Source organism: Carlito syrichta, unplaced genomic scaffold, assembly GCF_000164805.1.
Source record: "Carlito syrichta isolate Samal-C Ts95f unplaced genomic scaffold, Tarsius_syrichta-2.0.1 Scaffold301908, whole genome shotgun sequence".
Lineage (NCBI taxonomy): Eukaryota > Metazoa > Chordata > Mammalia > Primates > Tarsiidae > Carlito > Carlito syrichta.
The window spans coordinates 153,185-175,798 of record NW_007246004.1 but is presented as its reverse complement, the minus strand read 5'-3'; the positions used below and the strand labels follow the sequence as shown (position 1 = coordinate 175,798).

The 22,614-nt window shown below is 43.0% G+C and overlaps 1 pseudogene; it reads right to left on the bottom strand.

The window, feature by feature from the left end:
* LOC110595433 overlaps positions 1-22,614 on the bottom strand; it is a 47,081-nt pseudogene that overhangs the window by 23,327 nt on the left and 1,140 nt on the right.

The window sequence follows — 22,614 nt, the reverse complement described above, 5'->3', positions numbered from 1 at the left end:
TCTGTATGCCTGCTGGTTTTAAAAAATTGGATAAAGATTGTGAATTTTACATTGTTTAGTGCTTTTATTATATTCCTTTATAAAATGCTAGACATTTATTTTGTGGGCACCTGGGTTTTGCAAGTTACTTTGCTCTTTTTTTGAGGTCTGCTTCCGTGCTTTTTAAGGGTGCTTTTAGAATGGTGTTAATTCTAGAGCTAAATTAGCCTCACTTCTAAGATATGATTTTTCTCAGGTCTCTACTAAATGGTAAGTATTCAGCAAGATTTCTTCACTCTGGATGGAGGTAACTCTGCCCACAAACAGTTTTTATCTTGTGAGATTTCTGAGAATTTCTCATTCTACAGATTCTCAGTAACTAGCGTCACCTTTGGAGATCTTGCCCGAAGGCAAGGAGGTCACTTTCTGTAGATGCAGACTGAGATGCAGGAGAAGCCTAAGGGGACTCCTCTGCAGGTGTCCAGAGGCTCCCTCTGCTTAGCTCCCTTTCTCGCTCCAACTCTGCCCTTAAGATCAGCTACGTTGGCCTACCCAAACTGATTTCTGTCTCCTCAAGTCAACAAGATGCTGAGTTCATTTTTTTCTGTGCTTTGTCTTGGATATTCCTCAAGGCAGTGATCCGGGATAACTGCAGAGAGACTTAGGAATCCATCTCAGCACTGCCTTGAGCCTGATGTCTGAAAACTGTTGTTTCATATATTTTGCCTGATTTTCTACTTGTATATGGTAGGAAGGCAATGCCCGTAGCAATGCGTCCTTTGTAGGTAGAAGTGGAAACTCTCCCTCAAAAGTTTTAAAGCCATTATATTGACATGGCAGATAAAACTAATGAAGAGACATTAGAAGAAGCAGAGTGAAAGATGAGATGGAAACATCGGAGGGCAGAGTTGAGGGAAAATAAATTTTAAAACACTCCTTTTTGGGAGTGAGCATCCACCCCCGCTCCCAATTTCCCCTGCCAACTGATCAGGCTCTTCCCTTTTCTGCTCTGGGTCACTTTTAAAAACCTTTAGAGCTCAAAGATTCTAATTTTTGGAGTGTCTTTGGATTTAAGGGGGGGAAAGTGATGCCTACACACCATCTTGCGATTCCCCAAGCATAGTGGGGCCCCATAGCTGTGTGTCCCCATGGTTGCTTTTTCCTCAACTGAACTCCACAGTCTCCTGTAGAACTTGTGCTACTAGGCATTTTCTGAAGATAGCCTATGATTATTTTGAAACGTGAGAATTCATAGCTAAAAGTAATTAAAAATTTCCCTGAACACAATGATAGCAAAATTTATAAAGATTTCTGGTTTGTTCGTTAGTATATGGCATTGCCAGAATTTTTTTATCTGTTATTTTACAAATGCCCATTTGGATTTCTTGATTTGGTGAAAGATAATGTGTACTAAGTATAAATTCCCTTGTAAGAGAGAAATTATTCTCCTGTAAGTGTAAACTGGGAATAGCAAAAGAGAGTCTTCTCCCTCAGTATTTGTGCTGATGGGTGCACTGTGGTTTTTGCTGTGTTCACAAACTGATAAACTGGACTGTACATTTTCCGCATTGTTTCAGGTCATGAAATTTTTCTAAATAAATGGTTCCTGCTTGCCAAGCTTCAGCCACTGACGTGTTCTCAGTCCAAGAAGCTTACCACATGGATTACATCTATGCATTACTCACACGACACCAGCATTGGCCCGTATGCCACAATGAAATATGATTTCACAGTTGCCTCTAAAGAACACATTTCCAGCTGTAGTTCCACATATAAGGAGACAGATTTGCAGTTTTTATTTTCTTGCACGGATTCCAACACAAAAGCCTCAAGCAGAAGTAGATGTTCCATAGACTAGTTCTTTTGTTGAAGGAAACTCTTGCTTCTTTTCAGACAATCTGTCACCTATTTTAAAAAACAAAAAGAAAGAGCAACACTGTGCTGTTTGCATTGTTAAACTTAAATTTAAAACAGATCCACAGGAATTTGTGCATTGGAAATCTTCTCTGATTTGTTTTGTAGAACAGCTGGAGGTGAGGCCACTATACTAACCATGACCAGTTGCTGCTGGTCAAGTTGCTCTTTCAGGAAATTCATAATTAGGTGGTTATATCCTTTGAGTTTCCCTGAAGAACGCTTTACAACTTTTGATTCGTCTTTTTCCTTGTCACTCAAAAAGACCCAAAGGGAAAAAAAAGGCAGACATGAGAGGAAAAGTGAAATTGAAATGGAATTTCAAGTAATGATGCCCGTAAAATAAACCAGTTGTGTTTATGACTGCCACCCCTTCTTAACAGTAAAAACAGTCACAGCTTGTGTCTATATTTGTGTGTGTGTGTGTGTGTGTGTGTGTGTGTGTGTGTAATTCTCAGAGACATTAAAAAATGATCTAAAAATTTTTTAAAAGAATTTTCCCTCTAAAAATTATGCTGTGGAAAATCCATCTGCTTATGTTTTCATTTTAATGAGTGTGAATTTAAGATCAACTGGTACTTCCTGAACTTCAAAGATTAAATATTAACATTTCATGTAAGTTGTATACATTTTCCTCATTCTCTCTGCTTCCCTCCCCCTACCCCACAGTGCAATATTCAATAATTAACAAACTTTGCAATTTTTTGCCTGAATGTTTGTCAATCCCTTGTTGACTATTAACATGTTCCTCAGTTGTATGTCAAAGATTTGGCTTTTAATGTGTTGGGCTCCGGCGATCCTTCCATTCAGCCTTCCAAGTAGCGCCTGGCTAGTTTTTGATCTATTGTAGAGGTGAGGTCTCGTCAAATTCCCCCGGCGGGTCTCGAACCAGCGTGCTCAGGCAAACCACTCATCTCCGCCTCCCAAAGGCGCGGGATTACAGGCTGAGTCACCGAGCCCGGCCAGAAGAGTTTTTCAAAACTGGTTTAAGATCTAGCATTTATAAAGGCAAAAGGATCAAATGTCTTCATATCTGAATTCTAGCTAAACTTTAAGTAATTGCGAGATTATTTAAACCTCTCCAGATCTTAGAAAAAAAATAGAAAGCACATCAATTCATTTAATGAAGCCAGAAAACATTTAATACCAAAACCCAATAAGAAGAGTCAAATAATAGTCGATGTGACCAAGTAGGGTTTATTTCGATAGGAAAATCTCTCTCAGACACACTAGGAACTTAACTTTTATTCTTTTTAATTTAAAAGCCTGTCAAGTCACAGAACTGTGTAAGAACAGCACAAGGGACTCCCATATGCCATTTTCCCAGAGACACTATTCAAGTTTGGCCAACTATCCCATTAGTGCTCTTTACAGGAAAAGGATCCGTGTTGCACCTAGCTTTGTCTCCATCTCTTTCAATCTGGAACAGTTCCTCAGCCTTCCCTTGCCTCTCATGACCTGAACCTTTTGAAAGGTCACAGGCCACCTGTTTTGCAGAGTCCCCCAGTTTGGGCTCATTGAATTTGTCTTCACGGAAACATGGAGTTGATGCCTCTTTGACTGGAGCTGCAAGGCAGTGACTGCAGCGGCGACTCTCCTCGGGGGGCGCACCGCGTTGACTCGCACCGTGCCTGGTGGAGCTCGCCCACTTGGCAGAGAGGGCAGCTCCAGATCTCTCCAGCATAAAGCTTCTCTTTTTTCCTTTGTAATTAATAAGTGTTTTTGTAGGATGAGGTTTTGACAGGAGTCGATATCCTGTTCCCTGTTGAACTTTCCCTCAGTAGTTTTTTAGTGATTTTTTTGGCCTAAATTAATTATGACTATGATCGCTCCTAAATGGTGATTTCCAATTCCATAATTTCTTTTACATTTGTTGGTTGGCATTCTACTGTAAGAAGAACTTTTTTTGATTTATTTATTTATATCAGCATTGACTAATCAATTCCTATTTTATTCACTGGGCTATAGTCCTTTTCTAGTATTATTTATTTTGATGATAAAATTGTTCCATATTTTATGCATTGGCTCCCTATAGGCTTTTTTCTATGTTCTTTTAGCAGATATCTAGCTATCTTTCTGTGATCACAGCCTGCTTTTCTGTCACAGCAAGATGTTGCAGATTTATCCTTTATTTTCAATCAGCCATTTTTCTAAGGACCCCTGGGTTCATAATAAAAGAAAATGTATTTAGAAACCAAGATATGGGTTCTAAGAGTGCTTGCTATTGAGATGCCACTGTTCCCAGGCTTTCTAAGCAGATAGAATTAAGAAATATGCAAGTTAAAATCACAATGAACTGGCATGGTGGCTCATGCCTGTGATCCCAGCACTTTGGGAGGCAGAGGCATGAGGATTGACTGAGCCCAGGTGTTTGAGACCAGCCTGGGCAACATGATGAGACCTCGTCTCTACAGTAAATCAGAAAATTAGCTGGGCGTGGCCCATGCCTGTAGTTCTAGTTATTTGGAAGGCTGAGGAGGAAGGATCACCTGAGTCCAAGAGGTTGAAGCTTCAGTGGTCATGAGCATGCTACTACACTCCAGCCTGAGTGACAGAGCGAGACTCCAACTCAAAAAACAAACAAAAAATCACAATGAGATACTACTTCAGACTTACTAGAATGACTAATAAAAAAAGACAGACAATGCAAAATGTTAGAGAGGATATGAAGAAACTAAAACCCTCACACGTTGCTGATGGGAATATAAGAAGGTTTCATTTCTCTAGAAAACCATTTGGCATATCTAAAGAAGGTTAAACATTGAATAATTATATGACCCAGCAACTCCACTTCTAAGCATGCATCCAAAAAGAATTAAAAGTTTGTCCATGCAAAAACTTGCACATGAATTTTCATAGCAGCATTATTCATAATAGCCAAAAGTAAAAGCAACCCAAATATTCATCAACTGAAGAGTGCATAAACAAAATATGGTATATCCATACAATGGAATGTAATTTGGCAATAACAAGTAATAAGACAGGGATACATGGTTGATAAGAGGTTGAATGGTGGTCTCCCCAAAAGATTGTCCAAGTCTTAATTTCTGGAACCTGTGAATGTTATTTTATTTGAAAAGAGTGTCTTTGCAGAGGTAATTCAGTTAAGGATTTTGAGATAAAGAAATCATCCTGGATTACCAAGGTGGACCTTAAGTCCAGTAAGCATCCTTACAAGAGAGAGGCAGGAGATTGGAGACATCAAAGAGCAAAGACACAGACACATACGGGAGAAGACAATGTGAGGATGGAGTGATGTGGCCCGAGCCAAGAACACCGAGGACTGCTTGCAGCCACCAGAAGCTGGAAAAGGCAAGGGAAGGTTCTCTCAGACAGCCCCCAGAAGGTGCTCAACCATGCCAACACACTGATTTTGGACTTCGGCCTTCAGAACTGGGAGACAATACATTTCTATTGTTTTGAACTACTCAATTTGTAGCACACTACTACAACCCCAAAAACGTTAAGCTAAGAAAAATGAAGCTAATCCCAAAAGACCACATACGAGATTCTATCGATATGAAATATTCAGAAAAGGCAACTCGATAGTCGGAAAGTAGACTGGTGATTTCCGGGGGCTGAGATGGGGGAAGGAATTGACTAGACGGGTATGAGGAAATCTTTTGGGGTAATGGGAGTCTAAAAATGGACTCTGGTGATGAATGCACAATTATAGAAATTTGCTCAAAACTCCAAGTTGCACATTTACATTGGGGTATTTTATGGTATGTATATTGAACCTCAATAAAGTTAGCATAAAAAATAAAGTAAAAAACAAATAGGAATACATTTGACAAGGAATGCAAATAACTTATGAAAAGAAAATGAGGTCAGGTATGGTGGCCTATGCTTATAATCTCCGCACTTTGAGAGTCTGAGGCAGGAGGATTGCTTGAGCCCAGAAGTTCGAGACTAGCTTGGGCTCTCTGATGAGGAACCACTTTCTACTCCAGCAGAGCAGGAGGATTACAGAGCAGTAGTGACTCTTGTTGTGGGAAGAGATTAGGGAAGAAGATCATTCATTTCTTGTGGAAATACTGTGAGCGGTTAGCAACCCACAGGAAAGGCATCCTGAAATATATAGCAAGATTATACACACACACACACACACACACACACACACACACACACACACACGAATATGATATATGTGTATGTATATATGCATGTATGTATATATATACTTCTGACCTACTCTTAGGTGCAATTTTATTAAAATTAGGACTAGCACATATGATGTATATATAAGGATGCTTATTTTATAGCATTGCCTGTTGAGGCAGCAAATTTGAGGGGAAAATGCATCTTAATGGAGGAATTGGTTGCGCCATATTTATAACTAGGGAACATCCAGTCGTTAACACTGTAAAGTGATTGCAAATTGGAGACATACCAGTTGATGTGGAAATTCTACCAGGTATTGTTACTTGAGAAAAGCAATTATGCATTTATACATATCAGTGTATAAATGTGTGTGTGTGTGTGTGTTTACTACATCCTTCCATTATAAAAGTACCATTTTCCTTTATGCTTCATTGAAGCCAAGTGAACATCCTGTTTCCCAGCTACTTTTCATCTAGTGGGTTTTACAGCTATTGACAATTTTTTGCCTAAGTTAATTATTACATGGGTAGTTGCAAATGAATCTTACTTATTCTTTAAAATAACCTTATTGAAGTGTTTGAATCATTTTAAAACCCTATTTCTGTTTCATAGCAGGTTTTGAAGGCTGAGTGACCCACACAATGGCTTCCTTTCTCTTTAAGTTGGCCTGGGTAGACTAAAAATAAAGAGGCTTACTTCATGCTTGCTCATTTTCTCCATGACCAAACTGAATACAGCTGACATTTTCTGTTTTTTTTTTCTTGGACTATCTGACACTCTCAGAAACAAAACAAAACAAAAAACCACAAAAACATATTAGCCAATGAGACAAGTAAAGTACACTTTTGATTTTGGCAGCTGCATCAGCAGTATTGATCAGTAAAGTTTACCAGAATAAAATTATTAATCTAGTCTCTGTTTTTCTGCATTTGACAGTTGCTTTTTGAAGTTTCTGCCACAGGCTGGTTCAGTGATGTTATCCACAAGCAGTATTTTTCTGAGTATGACATTACAAATCTGTCTCCATAAAATAAATTAGAAAATTTCACAATACTGCATTTTTTTACTGTCTGGTTTTTGATATTAAATACTTAGTTTCTATGAAAATAAACTAAGCCCTTTTGAGTTCAAGTGACTAGCACAACATGAATTTGTCTCATGCAAATTGCATTGTTTAAAATCAGTTTTAGGAAAATCAGCATGTACATGAAAGAGCTTTAAAGTTTGTTCAAATCATAAGGTTTACATTCTGTTGTCTCTTAAGACTTAACTGAAAAAAATCAAGCAAGATAACTTTTTGCTTGGAGTGAGAATAGAACCAAAATCCCATGCTGCTCTATTTCAGAGCTACTTTTCAAAGTTACTTTATGTTGCAAAGCAATATGGAAACACTAGCACAATGTGGACGCTTTAGTATTTTATCAATGAAAACATCAAATTAAAAAGCAAAATTCTTAAAAGTTTCACAGTTTAATCTCTTTAGAAGCATTAAGAGATCTCACTGAGGATCAAGATGAGTAGCATTATTTTAACACCGTGATTTTACTCTGCTTTGAATGAAAGGTGATTTCAGGTTCATGGAGTTACATAAAGAAGAGTTTCATATACCAGATTGTTAGAGCAGATCAGATGAAGAACTCGGCTTCATAGGTGTGGGTTTTGGTCCTAGCTCCCCTGTTTGGTAACCTCCTTGGGCCACAGTGTACCAAGTTGTAGAAAGAGGCAGTTGAGTTAGCAGGAAAGATTATCATCTCTTTTCCTGTTTAGAATGTGATAGGTCAGTGGTGTTTGTGCATTTACAAAAACGACACCATGTAATTAATTCATTCAAAATATTTGCACTGGGTACAACCATATGGCAGGCATTGCTCTAGGCACTAGGAATTCAGATGACTTACCCTCTGTAACATGGGAGAAGTACACATATATCCCGCAAACACAATAGGCATTTAATCAACCTTGTCTTAGACAATATGCCGCATTCATTCAACAGGTTAATACTCTTGTCCCCATCATTCCACTGACACTGCTTTTGCCATCAGTGATCTCCATGTTGCCACATCTAGTCATCAGTTCACAGTTTCCATCAATCTGATTGTGCGTAGCATCTGCCCCAGTTGGCTATTCCCTCCTGGAAGGTGACCAGGACACCATTCCACTGTTCCGCTATCTCCATGGCTGCTTCTTGTCAATCCTTTTTGCTGATTCTTCCCATTGCTCCTGAAATGTTGGTGGTCTCCAAAACTCTACTGGTGGACACCTCATTCTCTGTTCACCTCCCGAATTTAGTCCTTTGGCTTTGACTCTCACAGACACTTCCAAGTTCACACACTCAGCTCCCCTTCTCCCCAGAGCTTCAGAATCTCATATCAAGTGCCTATTGACAACGTTGCTTAGAATAAAATCCAACTGCCAGTCTCTCCTTTGCTCTCTCTGAGACTCTGATATTTGCATGAGGAGATTTATTGGCATCAACATCTGTGAGGAATGAGGTTGGGGGAAACGGCACTGAGAAGCAGGGGAAGTTGAACTTTCGACACCATGACAACACAGGCCTCACTGATCCTCTAGAGCGTCATGGGGCTGGAATGGGCCTTTGAAATTGTTCCAGATGAGGCAAGAGAGATCTGTACCACTGCATGGACCCGTCAGTGGATGCAGGCTGCCCCCAGAGGGGGCAAAACCCTGGGCGAGGCAGCTTCCTCCTCTCAAGACCAAGTCCTGGAGAGCACTGTGCTGGGAACCCTTAGCAGTCAGCATGTACGACAGCTGAGGAAACGTGGTGCCTCATCCTGAAGGTACGGCACAGCACAGCTTCTACAACTACCCAGTATCTGGTGGCATCTCAGACTCCTCACTCTCCGTCTCTCACAAAGCTTAATTTTTTCCCCTCAGATAGTTTGTGCTTTACTTATGTGTTTGCTTGTTATGCCCTACTAGATTATATACCACGAGAGCAGACAGACATTTTCTTTCTCTCTTTCTTTTTTAATCCTATACCCAACATCTAGAAATAGTGCCTAGAACAGAGTAGGTGTTCAGTAAATATTCAGTGAGTAGATAGATGTATCACATACTTACTAAATGCTAGGAACAAGCTATGTTCAGGGAATACAGACATGAACACGACAGTCACTAACCTCATGAAGCTTCCAATCAAGTAGAAATTACTTACACATAGAGTACACATGTATAAAATATGTATATAAACACCATATTTTGAAAAGTGTAATCACAGCCAAACACTGTTACCTAGTAACCTACTCTTCTATTTGAAGAAATAAAACTTTTTACTGAATGTCAACATCAGGAGGACCATCAAAGAAGTAGAGACTTCTTAGAGACTTAGAAGTTAGACAGTTATTTATTGTACCTGCTAATTTTTAATTAATATTGTACCAGTTTATCTTTTGCTCAGTTTAGGAGAAAAGAATAAGGGACAACACCAGAGAGAGAGAGAATAACTAAAATAAAGAAATAAATGAAGGCTGGTATTTTTATTAACCAACATCCTGCTCGCTAAAATGCTAGAGAGCAAGGCTGTAATTGTGTCTAAGTAGATAAGGGATAAAATGTTTTGTAATGAGTAGATAATTTATAGTTACTTTGCACATACAAATATAATTTTTCCATTACTTTGGTTTCAGTGACAGTTAAAAATGTAATAAGGACTAGGAAATAACACTTCAGCTTTCATGTCATTACTGTAGAATCACAGACATCTTTTAAAAGCAGTCTCTTTCCCTAAAGGCTGTTTTCTGTGTTCTATAGCTTATTTTCATTCACAGCACACTCAATAATTTTGCTTTATAGAGTTTAGCAAGATGAAACACTTTCCCCCTTGCTTATTTTACTAAAAAATGTGTGAGTCTTTCACTGTGTATTTTCTACGTGGTAGTGAATGTGACAAGCAACAATGCAGTTTTTCATTTGTCATTAACAAGATACTTGGCATTTCTAGAATACCTTGCCTAGGGAATCTCAGATGGCCCTACGTTTATGCATTCACTCATTCCTCTGCTTCTTTGCACATTCCTGATATAACACATGCGAGGTAGGTCAGGCCTGAGTGAGTCAGTGACCTATGTTCTGTACACCACTTTTACTGTAAAAACAAAGCAAACCTCGAGAAGATTCCAGTACATGAGAATTTCTACATTAAAAAAAAAAGAGAAGCCACTTTTTTTTCATGCTCATAAAGTAATAAAACCACTGGGTCCCCTTGTTCTTCTCTTCAGACAGCTTTATACAGTCCTCTATTAAAATAAATTTTATATTTCTTTTCTTTTTTTTTTTTTTTTGAGTCGGAGTCTCACTCTGTCGCCCAGACTGGAGTGCAGTGGCCGCTCCTGGCCACCGCGGCCTCAACCCACTGGGCTCCAGCGATCCTTCCGCCTCAGCCTTCCAAGTAGCTGGAACTACAGGCGCGCGCTACCATGCCCGGCTCATTTTGATTTATTGTAGCGATGAGCTCTCGCCAAGTTGCCCAGGCAGGTCTCGAACCTGCAGGCTCAGACAATCCACTCACCTCAGCCTCCCAAAGGTGCGGGATTACAGGCTGAGCCACCGAGCCCAGCTTAAATTTTATATTTCTGATGAATGCATTAACTGTCAATTTTATATTAGTTTGCTGAGATGTTCTATTCCTGGATATCTTTTTGAAAAGAATAGATGACTGCTAGCCTTTTGGTAGTTGCATCCACTTGGATTATACCGTTGCTTTGATGACTAATGATTAGATGGCAACATCTTTACAGCAGATTTTCCAGAGCTCCATAAATCTTCGAACTCCACAAATCAGCCTTGTTGATAATTAATCAATCCTCGCTTTGTACTTAGAGGTGATACTGAGTACCTCTCAGCACAGAGGGCTGTTTCGGCCCTTCCATTTTGGAGCCAACAGTGTCGGATTTGAGTGGATGAGCCATGGATTAAGTGCCACAGGGTTTTATAAGGAAGGGACAGGAAATGATCTCTTACCAGGAACTCAGATAAATAGAGTTGTATCATCTGTACCTGTGTCAGTTGTGGCAGAAACAGCTTTCACTTGCCTGATAGCTCACACACCTTTGCACCGATCTCTCTCACTCTACCTATACCTCTGTCTCTCTCCCCCATCTCTTATGATTTCACCCTTCATCTTTGAACCTACCTGCATCCATCTTTTATTCTTCCTTGTTTTGTGTCTTTTTCTTCCTTTCCTCATCCCAGGTGGCTCATTTGAACTGACCACAAAGTATATTTCAAGTGTCTTTTTAATGAATTCTAATATTTTTCCTATAAAGATTGTCTTTTCCTGCTAAAAGGTTAAAAAACAGTAAAATTCGTCTCCTTCTCCTCCTCCTCCTCCTTCTTCTTTTTCTGAGTTGGGGTCTCCCTCTGTCACCCAGGTTTGAGTGCAGTGGAATGATCTTGGCTCACCACAGTCTCGCCCTTCTGGGCTCAGGTGATCCTTCCACCTCAGCCTTCCAAGTAGCTGGGACTACTGTCATGCACCACCACACTTGGCTAATTTTTTACAAATTTATATGTAGAGACAAGGTCTTTCTGTGGTGCCCAGGCTGTCCTTGAACTCCTGGGCTCAAACAATCTACCTGCCTAGGCCTCATAAAATGCTGGGAGTACAGGCATAAGCTACTGCACTCAGCAAAAAAGAATAAAATTCTTTATATTTCCTTGAATTAAAAGCTTTCAATTACACATAGACCTTGAGGTGTAGTTTAAGTTGAAAAAATATTATTTACTTCAGATTTAGCTACTTCTGTTAGAATAGAGATTTGTACCTAGTAGGTGTCCAATACATGCTTGTTGGGTGAATTCTCTCTCTCTCTCTCCTTCTGTATACACATATGGATATATATGCTGAATTCTTATGAAGGAACTCTATAATAGGTGCTCTTATGGCTTGTAGCATCCCCCAGACACAGATAGGCATTGCTAAGACATACATCTCCAAAGGGTGCTGCTTAACTGTTGTTCACTTGGGTATCAAAATCTTGATAGTAATGGTCAGGTAGCAGCCACCCAGAGGTGTAGAGGGGAGTGCAGTGGCATGCTCATGGCCATCCCAGCGTCAACCTGCTGGTCTCCAGTGATCCTTCCGCCTCAGCCTTCTAAGGAGCTCTGGAACTACAGGCGCACTCTACCACACCTGGCTAATTTCTTGATTTATTGTAGAGATGAGGACTTGCCAAATTTCCCAGGCTGGTCTTCATCCCGCAGGCTCGGGCAATCCACTCGCCTGGGCCTCCCAAAGTGCTGGGGTTACAGGCTTGAGCCACCGCGCCCGGCCAAGGAGTTCTTTAATCAAAGATCTTATGAACAATCAAAAGCACATATTGAGAATTACACATACTTCATCCCACATGCTTCTGTTCAGCGAATCCCTAACTGTATGTACATATGATTTCCCCGGGGATCTTGTTAAAATGCAGGTTCTTGTTCAGCATGTCTGAGGCAGAGATTGAGATGCTGCATTTCCAACAAGCTCCCGGGTGATAATGCTGTGGCTTCTCTATGAATCCCGCTTTGAGCAGTTTGAGAGTCGAAAGGTAACGGGGGTTTGTAATGAAACTTGTATGAACATGCTTCTGTTCCTTCTCATTAAGGGCTCATTAATAAGCCTCAACTAGTGAGGGTCAGGCCAGCATTAGCTCCTGTCATCTGGCTTGTCCTGGTCCTGGGATGTCTCTGTTTGTGCCAAGGTTTTGCTATTGATGACATGGAGGCCTTGATATTGCTTTGCTAACTTATTGTTTTTTGTTTGTTTGTTTGATTTTTGGGTTTTTTTGAGTTGGAGTCTCACTCTCTCACTCAGACTGGAGTGCAGTGGCTGCTCCCGGCCACCGCAGCCTCGACCTGCTGGGCTCTGGGGATCCTTCCGCCTCAGCCTTCCAAGTAGCTGGAACTACAGGTGCGCGCCACCACACCCGGCTAATTTTTGATTTATTGTAGAGATGAGGTCTCGCCAAGTTGCCCAGGCGGTTCTCGAACTCGCAGGCTCAGGCAATCCACTCACCTCGGCCTCCCAAAGCACGGGATTACAGGCTGAGCCACTGAGCCCGGCACTAACTTATTGTTAACCCTGGAACAACTACTGGTTGCTTACTTGGGCACCCTTTGGATGTTGGTTCTGGTAACAGCATTTTCTACAGCTTGAATTTCCTTTGCTGCTGAGGTAGACAGTAAGGTGGGGAAGAGGAGAATGGTTTTTTGCTTTGTGTGTGAACCGCCAGCACTGTAGTGCTTCTTGGACAGCAACAGTAGTAGTTTGGGACATTCCCTTCAAATAATATGGGTCTCATGCTATGTTATTTCATTGAATTCGCACAGCAACTCTGTGAAGTATGTAATATTAATATTATCCTTTCCATGTTAGGGATATGAGATTAATTGTAGTTTAATAACTCCACAAGCTCACCAAGTTAGTAGGGGGTAGAAATGGAATTCATAGCCTCATATTATGACTCCAAGTTCAGCGTTTTCTATTGCACCTTGCTGTGAATAGTTAATTAGCAGGAAGATGGATTGTTCATCTTGGGTGGGACGGGGTAGGGGGATGTCTCTCAGGTCTCTACATATTCACAAATTTATTTTTCTTTCATTGTACATTGGTTCTTCTCTGAAGAGTTAGCACCAAGAACAACTTGAAAATCTTGAGAGGCTGTTGACTTCCGTTTGAGAAAGATTATTTCTTGGTTTGAAGATAAAGTGAGAGAATATAATATATAAATGGAGAATGAGGAGGGAAAACACAAGGATAAATGCTCAGATGTGGGATTATCCTTCTCTCTATTCCCCTCCTTTTTTTTTTTCACTCACTTTGGAAAGGAAGACAATTCTAGAGGCACGGGATTACAGGCTGAGCCACTGAGCCCGGCTGAGAGGAAATCTTAATGGAGTAGGTTGGGCTCCTAAGTCAGTGTGGTTGGTGTCTTTACAAGAAGAAGAAAGATGGCCAAAGAGACACACAGGGAGACCACTATGTGACAATAGATGCAGAGATTGCAGTGATACAACAGAAAGCCAAGAAATGTGAAGGATCAATGGCCATTGCCAGAGGTATGGAAGAGGCAAGGGAGGCTTCTGTTGAGAGTCTCAGAGGGAATCCTGCAGACACCTAGATTTCAGACTTCAATTCTACAGAGCCAGGTAAGACTGAATTTCTTTCGTTTTAAGCCACCCAGTTCGTGGTACTTTGCTACAGTAGGCCTAGAAAACGAATACAGGTCTCTTGTGAAAATTAGAAAGTGATACCCTTCAGGAAGACACCCTTGGACTAGGCTGAAACTCTTGGCAAGTAGAACACAGCTTGGTATCCACCCATGGATGCCTTGGACAGGCACCCATGTGCTGTGAAAGAGCTGCACAACCATGTCAGTGGCCCTGGCCACAGGAGCTGAGACCCACACCTCCTGGCCAAGGTGCCTCCTTTCCTTCTCCTTCCCTTCCCTTCTCATCTCCTCCCCACAGAGCTCCCACTCCCCCGCCCTCTCTAGGTAGGCACGCACTTCTATTGTATCACATTTTGGGTTATTAGTCTACAGCTCATGTTAGAGCTCCTTGTACTGAGTCAACTGTGCCTGGTCATCAGAACTAGTCTTGCTATGAACTAAAGGGAAATAAGAGAAAAATAGATGGATGAATGATCGATGTATAATTCATTAAGCTGTGCCACAACTTTATTGTTTCTCTTAGTTACCAATGGTTGCATAACAAATTACCCCAAAATTTAGCATCTTAAAACAAAAGGCATTTATAATCTCTAATCTCCCATGGTTTCTGAGGGCCAAGAATCCAGGAGTAGCCTACCTGGGTGGTTCTGGCTCAAGGTCTCTCCTGAAGTTTCAGCAATTAAGCTGCCACTCAAGGCTACAGTCTCTGAATGTCACATGCATATCAGCTGGTAGAAGACTTCAGCGCCTCACCCGTGGGCCTTTCCATAATGCTGCTCACGACATGACTTCCCCCACAGTAAGTGACCCCAGAGAGAGACATTAACCCAGGCGGGAGCTGCAACCTTTTGTAAACTCATTTCAGGAGTGACATGACACCATTTCAAGCAGATTCTATCAGTTACACAGCCTCGTACAACATGGGAAAGACCACACGGGGTATGAATCCCAGGAGATGGGACCACCAAGATGGGCTTGGAGACTGGCTACCACACCGTTCTACCTGTGTTCCTCACTGGCAGCAGCACTGACTTTAATCCTCGTTGGGCCAACTGCCCCAGGAATTGCTGGATGTTTAACACTCTGGCTTTCACTTACTAAGTGCCACAACACTCCATAGTCCCTGTGACAGTCAAAAATGCCCCCGAAACACCTCCAAGATAGGAGGGGTTTGCCCCCACTTAACGGCCTATCTGCCAAATCAGAAACAGCTGGGCTTGAGAGTTAATCTGAATTTAAAAAACACATCAGTTTATTATTTCCAAAGTGTTCCAACTGTTGCACTGGCATCTCCCCATAGGGTTTGAGGTAACTAAGGGAACTCCAGTTCCATAACATGAAGGACTATAATTTGAAGGTGCACTGAACTTAGAGTCAGAAAATGTGCACTTAGTTCTGCTACTATCATTCGCTAGTTGACAGCCTGGAGCAAGTTATTAAATCCTCCGATCCTTGCTTGTGAATGGGAGGGAATACTATTTACCTCACAAAGTTCTCAAAGAAGGTTCTATAAATAAGCTCCCTTGGACCACACATGGGCTCACTCTTTTCAGGGAAACTCAAGTGTCCCAGTCCCAGAGGCTCCTGGGGTTTCCGACAGGAGAGTCACAGGAACCAGCTAATCCCTGCAGACCTACGGAATAGGCCCGGATTCCCTTAACAGGACAGTTGGTGCTAGCCTTGGTTTACTCCTTCACAGAGCCAGTTTTCCTGACTGCAAGACGATTCCTGGCTTTATTCTGGGGAGACCTGTATACTCATTCTGTCTTGTTGCCTTCCCTGGTCACTGGCCAAAGTGTGACTCTCGGGTCATTTCACTCCTCTGTTCTGGACTTCCTGTTCTCTGACCCCACTCTCAGTGCTCCTCTCCTAAGCATCTGCACTTTCCTTCTGGAAGGTTCTTATTCTCCACCCTGTGCTTCTTTAGGAATTTTCCTCCACGTCCTTGATGCCCGACTCATTTCGGAACTGGGTGCTTCCCCCACAGTCCTCTCAAGTCGTCTTTCCCTCAAGACTTTCAGGCGAAGCTTGTCCAACCCTAGCGATCTGCCCTTCTCCTTCTCCTGGGACAAGGAGCACAGCTGGAGAACATCACCCAGCACTGGAGAAGTGTGCATTGACTCCCACATCCCCTGGGCCATCAGCACAGCCATGCTCCCACTTCCTTGTTGCCTTGCCCCTTACCTTCGGCTGGCCTTGCCTGTGACTTCACAAAAAAACACAAGCGACCAGGTGTGGTAGCTTGCGCCTGTAATCTCAGCACTTTGGGAGGCCAAGGTGGGAGGCTCGCTTGAGCCCAGGAGTTTGAGACTTGCCTGGGCAGCATAGACCAAAAAAGCCATAGAAAATAAGACACAATTTTTAGCCACCCCTTCCATTAGCTTACCTGTCCCTATTCCTATGCTCACCTTCTCCTTAGACTAACTCCTCAACCTGTACCTAGATTCTCATCACCTTGGGCCTCCTCAGATACTTCCTTCTAACATTTATCCTCTCTTTTTTTTGTGTGTGTTGGAGTCTCACTCTGTCGCCCAGACTGGAGTGCAGTGGCATGCTCACAGCCACCACAGCCTCAACCTGCTGGGCTCCGGCAACCCTTCCGCCTCAGCTTCCAAGTATCCGGAACTATAAGCGTGCGCCACCATGTCCAGCAAATTTTTTGATATATTGTAGAGACGAGGTCTCACCAAGTTGTCCAGCCTGTTCTCGAACCCCTGGGCACAGGCAATCCTCTTACCTTGGCCTCCCAAATTGCTGGGATTACGGGCTTGGCCCACCGTGCTCGGCCACTCTTCTATATTTCAACCTCAACATTTTCACTGGGCCCTTTCCATTGAAATATCCTCTTTCATCTTTAAAAAATCGTCTCACCAATTCTTCCCTTCTTTCACCCACCTTACACTTCACTCCTATCCCTCTCCTCCCCCTCACAGCCCAAGTTCTTGAAATAACTGTCCGCGTTCTCTGTGGTTTCCTCACCTCCCTTCCCTGGCAACGGACTGCAATCTGCTTCTGCCCACACCTCTCCTCAGAAACTGCACTCATTGGGTCACAAACCGTCTCCCTGTTGCTCCATCTGATGGACAGTTCTCATTTCTTATCTGCCTTGGCATCTCAGCCTTGGACACTGTTCGCCACTTCCTTCTCTCTTGGAATGCTCTTCTCACTTGCTGCGTTCTCCAAGTGTCCCCCCCTCCTTCCCTGGCTGCTCCTTCTCAGCCTCCTTTTTGACAACCTTCTAAACAGATGTAACCCCAACTCTGACCTTGGCCTTCTCTTCTCTGTGAGAGATCTTGTCCGTTCTCATACCCCCGTGAATTTTTACATGCTGATGACCCATGGCCAGAGGGCTCTCCCGAGCTTTGGGACTTACATTTCAAAAGATCTCCCATGTTTATACGTGGATGTCCACAGGCACTTCTACTCAGTCAGACCCAGTTGGGTCTTCTCTTCGATTCCCCTCTAAAACCTGACTCTTCCCCTTCCCTGACGCCCATACCCAATCAGTGACCAGGTCCTGAAGAGCCCACCTCCCCCAAGTGAGTCTCAGCTCTGAGGGTGTGTCTCCACTTGCATCACCACTAGCTTAGTTCTGGTCAGTTTTCTCTCGGGATCACTACCACAGCCCCCAACAGGTATCCTGGTTTCCAATCTTCGGATTAAACCCAGCACGATCTTTCTGAATCTCTAATTATGTCCCTTCCATCACCCCTGCTTAAAATTCTTCATTGAGCCCCTGTTGTCTCCAGGGTGTAAAGCTTTTCACGGTCTGGCCTTTTCCACCCTGTGTCTTGCCACCACCTCCGACTTACCCTTCAGCTACACTGAGTGACGCGTATTTGTAGTTTTGTAAGGCTGCTTGCCGTATCTTGCCTCTGGACTTCTGCATGTGCTTTCGCTGTCTCTCCCTTGTTTTCAAATGAGCTCCTAGTCATCACTTCTTCCCCAGCACCTTCTGTGACCTTTGTGTAACAGAGTTAGAGGCTGCTCCCATGTTCCATCACGTTACCCTGTGTCTGCCTCCGCTACAGCACCATGGTGCTCTCATTGTCCATCCGCACTTAGACATTAGGAAGCAATTACAGACAGACTCTGTCTATTTTGTAGTTTTGACTCTAGAGTCTGGAACAGTACATGGTGCATATTAGATGCTCAATACATACTTATTAAATGAAGGAATTTGTTAATATGAGGCATGTGAATGGCATATGATAGACCCTTACAAATATTAGTTGAACTTGGACTTTAGATGAGGGGAATATTAGAGAGATAACAGATGCATTTAAAGGGGATAAAGAATCAGAGAGATGTTCCTCCTTCTGTCATGCATTGGGTCAGAAGTTGTCCCTTATCTTGGTCCATTGTCTCCTGGGCAAGGTGAAAGCATCTGGCCCAAGAGATGTCACTGTTGACCTTGGTGTTGTCATCTCACAGATGATATTAAAAACAAATGGGCTAGGCACAGTGACTCTGCCTGTAATCCCAGCATTTTGGGAGGCTGAGGTGAGAGGATTGCCTGAGCCCGGGGGTTCGAGACCAGCCTGGGCAATCTGATAAAACCTTGTCTCTACAATAAATCACAAAAATTAGCTGGGTGTGATGACGTGCGTCTGTAGCTCCAGCTGCTTGGAAGACTGAGGCAGAAGGATAGCTGTGGTGGCCATGAGCATGCCACTGCACTCCAGCCTGAGTGACAGATTGAGACTCCAACCCAAACAAAAAAACAAACAAACAAAATAAATGGTGGGCTGGGAAGGGAGAAATAATTGCTTTCTGGTTTTCTTTTCACACTACTGTTGAAAGAGAAATAAAAAATTCAAACAGAAGAGGAGAAAATACTCTAAAAATGCAGCAGTTTCCTGGGTTGAAGTTTCAGAAATATTTAGTGTTCAGAATTTTCTGTGTTTGTTTAGGTGTGAGTCTTGGAACAAATAGGCTTATTACTTTGTTCTGCAAGTTTTTAAAACAAGACAAAGCAATATATTTAGTACTGACAATGTTTCTCACCTGCCTTATTTATTGAAGAAAAGAGTGTACAGTGGCTAGTAACACCCACACACTCGTTAATGAAACATTATTATGCAAGAATCTAAGGAACGCCGATGAAAAACAGCCTGGTATTAAAAACAAACAGAAACGACTCTTCTTGTGGTTGCAGCCGCACGTCCTTTCCACTGCATGTCAACATGCATCAGATCTCAATTCTGTCTGGTGTGGCTTCAGAACTGGGAGGAGGAGCCTGGCCTGGGCAGGCCCCACACTTAAGGCCACACTCACTCCAGCAGTGTTGTTGGTTCAATCCTGGAGGCCAGTAACACTTCCAGCCCCAGGGAAACCTCAGTTCCAAACTTTTCCATCATTCCACAAGGGAGTTCTTTCGCAAAAGGTTTGGACTGTTTTTGAAGCTTTCTCTCACTTTGTGTTTTAAAAGGCAGCTTGTGGAGTTGGAACATAGCAGGGTTTTTCCTCCCTCTTCACCCAGATGTTTCTGGTTCTCAGGATGTACACCTGTGAAGCAGAACCACTTGGGAGAAATTCTTGAGCTTTATTTACAGCAAAGTATGTGATCCTCACATGAAAACTTTAAAAATTATCATTTTGTTCTCAGGGATCAACGGTAAGACCCACTAGGATAGAGTTTGCAAGGATGTAAACAGAAAATGTTAAGGTCAAAGTAATCTGATCATCAAATATGTTTTGAGTGCTTACTCTGGTTCCTCAGCACATTTCTAGGTGCTGGGATCACAGTGGGGAGCAGGGGGAGGGGGAGGAAAAAAATCTCTGCTTTAGTTGGGGATGAAGATGGGAGAAAATGGATAACACAAAAATAGCAAATAATCAAGTAAATATATAGCTTGTTAGATGGAATCCCCCTGCTGTTTGACAGATACATGTTTACACCGAGATGCCCGGTTTTTCCCATGCCGGTGGTCTCCTTGCTGGGGTGACATGACATGTGCAAGGTTTCTGGTACAAAATCTGATACAAGGCAGTAGGTCCTCAGTAACACTAGTTCCTGTTCTTAACCAAGTGTGAGCTACCAGTCCAGTGAAAGTGGACAGAGGGCATGGTGGGAGATAGGCCTGGGAGGGGGCTTGGGTTCCAACAAGAGTATCTTCCATGGAGAGTGAGGGCTGGTGGTTCATGGGGCTGGCACTGTGACACATTCTGAGACCTTCAAGCCAAGAAAGCATGTGACTGGCTGTGCATCAGACAGCACCGGAGCTCTTGACCTGTGGGGAGAAGCAGGAGGCAGGAGGGTCGGCAGGGAGCAGTCATAATAATCGGGCCAAGAAAAGGTGTGCGGACCCTAAATGAGGCAGTACCTGGGGGACTTTAAAAAGGTTCGAGACACCTGGGGATTCCAGGTGTCTTTGCGGTGACTTTTACAATTTGAAATTGCCTTGTTCATGAGTTCTTTTGCCCTCACGAGAGCAGAGACCTTGTCTCTTGTCTTCGCTGCATCACTGGTGCCTGCAGTGGTCCCTGGAACACAGAGGGGACTCAGTCAATGTATGTTGAATGAATGAATGACCAGTGCACAGAGAATTGGCAGGACTTAACAAAGGAGCGATTCACAACAGGCAGGAGGCAGAAGTGTGGAGATGCTGTGAGGAGTTTCCAGCCTGGTTCACAGAAGAATGTCTACTACAAGACCTGTCCTGTTTTTGCACAAACCAACTTGCTTCCTTCCTTTACTGTGTACCTTTAAGAGATAACTCTGTCTTCACAATGACTCTTGACATGGTGTTTAGGACAACTGATTTTTCTGTGGTATTGTCATTGTCCATTTGTTGTTTTGTTTTATCTTTTATGTTTGGATCAGAGATTCAACGGTGAAGTCTGCCTTGCAACTTGACCAAGAGTGTTTTCAAGGGGAGAGGCCCCTTCCCTCTTCTCTTGGTAAAGTCCCAGGACCTTACAGGTGTGTACATGAGTCCTAAGGGCTCATTTGCAATGAGTGGGAAGAGATTCTAGGGTGTGGCAGGCCACAAATTCCCACATGTAAAGAAACTCTCTAGTTTTGATAAATACTGCTTCTAAGACTTAAAATATTTTTTAAAGAGGCAGCACATTCTCTGAGCTGTTATTATATTAAAAGCAGACAGGAAGGGTGGATTTTCACATTCAGTATGGAAGGAGAGGGCTGGTCAGAAGAACAAACTGCCTCCTCAGAGAACTGGAAAGATTGAAGGATGAGTGACTTGAGGTTGATTTTTGGGAAATAAACCTGTAGTCTCTAGAAAAGTAGGGAATGCAAGGGTTTCTAAGGGTAAGGCTTATGCAGCCAAGAATTAGGCAAGAGAATTGGCCATCATCGGCTGTGAGAAGTGGCCTTGTTCCACCTAGGGGCTGAGCTATAGATTCTCTGTGGAGAAGGTAGTGTCTGCCTTGTGAAGATTCAGGCAAAGGAGGAACATCAGCGGCATTTCATGAAACATGGGAGTGGTGGTGGCAAGGAGAGCAGTGCCAGGCAGGAAGTTCTAAGGAAGTGACCTTGCCCAAGCCCAGTAACACTAGGTATGTGGAGGAATGGATGGTGTTAATGGACAAGACAGGGAGAGTTTCCGATCTCCCCTTAACCTCACATACCACACCTCCGGGGGTGCCACATGCAGCTTATGTCAATGAGGCTGTCTCTGGGAGGGACCGTCACAGAAATGACTCCCCGCTGTACTGTCCCAGACTGGCCCTTCCTGGAATAACGTGGTGAGAGTGCTGTCTACCTGAGAGGTGAAAATCCTGGGTTTTGATGCTAGTGACAGGAGCAGTGCAAACAGTTGAAACAGCAGAGGTGTTGTGTTGGCTCAGACCTGTGCATTCCAGTGGCACAGCTGGGCTTTGCTTCCGTCTCTTGGTGCCGTCCTCCTCTGTGTGTTAGTTTCATTAGCTCCTGTGGCTGAGTTCCCCCATGCTTTGCATGTGTGATGGGGGTTGGGCTCTGTGTGTGTGTGTGTGTGTGTGTGTGTGTGTGTGTGTGTGTTAAAGGTGTCAGTGATGAAAACACCCAGAAGATCTTTCTCCTTGACTAATACAACCTGGGCTAGGTGTCTATCAGCCAGCGCTGTCCTGTCTCCTTCAGATCGATGCAAGGACATTCTGAGATATGTTTGACTACCTTTCTCCGATAGTCCATCTAAAGTTCAACATCAGATTTTTCCTTCAGACCTTTTGAAAAGTCCTGGTGTGATTTGAGGAGTCCCCTGAATCCTGGAAATGCTCTGCACTCCCTGTTTAAGTTTGGGGTGGTGAGGGTGGTGGAGATGTGGGTGGTGGGACATAGGATGAGAGGTTTCGAGGAAATTCAGTGTCTGATTTGTCTGGAGCGAGTCCCTTTCTGTCCATCTCTGCTCTACTGTTGCCGGAGTCTTCCCAGTTTTGGCAGTGGGAGGGAATAGAAAGAACAACATAATGGATGCCTGAAAAGTAGAACATGACAATG